Here is a 1,776-nt window from a genome sequence, read left to right on the forward strand (position 1 = left end):
CAACAGAACCCTGATCCCTTTAGGGATGACAGTGCGTGCAGCTGAAACTTCTCCCACAGAACCTCTTACACCTAAGTGGCCACATGACGGACTTCTGGCCAATCAGACATAAGCTGAGCATTTAGGAAAGAGCTTCTTGCTTTCCTGATGTAGGGATTGGCCCTGATTTCTACTCTACTGCTTCTTCCTGCCTCAGATACAGCAGGCATCTGCCACCAGAGGAGGAAAGCCACATGCCAGGGGCAGTATAGGTAGGAAGGTAAGAGATTGAGCCCTGCACTGGCTCCTTCCAGAATTCTCATTGTGTCTGAGAAATAACTACTTACTTATTTAAGCCACTCTCGGTTGGGTTTTTTTTTGAGTTTTACAGCTGAATGCATTCCTGACTGATACACCTGCCGAGTCATAGGACTGCTGGTAAATGGCGGGGCTGGACTCCAAGCACTGTCTGTATAAATCCAGAGCCTACCTTGCTTGTTTTCCACAAGATAGCGGGCAGCACTACCTCTCGCTCTTAGGACAAGGGGTCTGCAAATTAAATAAGATGCTGTATGTAAAGCATTTGACACATCAGAGCAGATGCCCAATAAATATTAGCTACTGTTACTACTATTATTATGAGGCCAAGTATGCTCCAAGCCACTTCAAGCTCCTCTGTTTCAGTATCTATGACCACAGCGAAGTGGGAACCCAGAAAAAGGTGTCCTTCTTTCTGATGAAAAGAGAGTGAGGAAGGGTTAGGTCCTTGGGCCTATCAGGGCTACTGGGAAAGGGGAGGTGGTCCACTGAGATGGTCTCCCATTCCCAGAGCCTGCTTGTCCCCTGGGAAGGGCAGCACAGATACAGAGTGGGCCCTGCAATCATTAGAGGGAAGACTCCCTCTCTGTTCCTTCAGTCTGGACCCAGCATCCACAGAAAGCCAGACAAAAGCCCTGAAAAGGCTCAGTCAGGGGCATCAGGCACCCTAGCAAACCTGAATCATTTCTCTTCCTTCTCCAGACACAGAAGTATGTCTCCTGAAACCAAGGATATTGCTGCTTTTACAACAGAACATTGGAAACAATCTCAAAGTCTAACAGTGAGGTACTATTTTAAAAAGTGATGCTACGTCCACAGAAGAAAATGAATATTCTGTAGTAATTTAATATGATATTCTCTAAGGGTTTTTATAACTTGGGGAAAACTCTCATGTGAAAATAGCTGACATATTAAGCTATCCATGTGTTATATTTCCCATGATGCCCTTATGACATTACCCATACACATATATAAGAGAAATCCAAAAGGCAAGAAGAAAAATTAAAAAGCTAACAATGATTAACACCTTTAAGTTGTGGTATTATGGATGACTGCTTTGTCTTTACACTTCTGATGTTTTCTATGATTTCTACAGTTTCTTTTATAACCACAAGAAAAATCCTTTTTATTTGACAGAGAGAGAGAGACAGCCAGCGAGAAAGGGATCACAAGCAGTGGGAGTGGGAGAGGAAGAAGCAGTCTCCCAGCGGAGGAGCCTGAGGTGGGGCTCGATCCCAGAACGCCAGGATCACGCCCTGAGCCGAAGGCAGACGCTTAACGACTGAGCCACCCAGGCGCTCCCACAAGAAAAATCCTTATAAATAAATTAAAGAAAGGGGAAAGTGTATTAATGACAGACGTTATTACTACTTGGACAGGATATCTGACTTCAAAACACGCTGTTTGCTAATAGCCAGAAAGCAGACATTTCAGTGAAATACTTTTAAAATGGAAGAGCCTCTGATGTGGCACTCATTT

General features: G+C 44.4%; 1 long non-coding RNA gene across 1 annotated transcript; it reads left to right on the forward strand.

Annotated features, from left to right (window-relative positions):
• Positions 1-228: 228 nt before the first annotated feature.
• Positions 229-1,470, forward strand: LOC117802653. The gene is made up of 3 exons (XR_004626040.1): positions 229-259; positions 1,000-1,083; positions 1,435-1,470. It is a non-coding gene; the product is annotated as an uncharacterized LOC117802653 (long non-coding RNA).
• Positions 1,471-1,776: the final 306 nt, after the last annotated feature.

The sequence above is a fragment of the Ailuropoda melanoleuca genome, chromosome 6, assembly GCF_002007445.2.
Source record: "Ailuropoda melanoleuca isolate Jingjing chromosome 6, ASM200744v2, whole genome shotgun sequence".
NCBI lineage: Eukaryota > Metazoa > Chordata > Mammalia > Carnivora > Ursidae > Ailuropoda > Ailuropoda melanoleuca.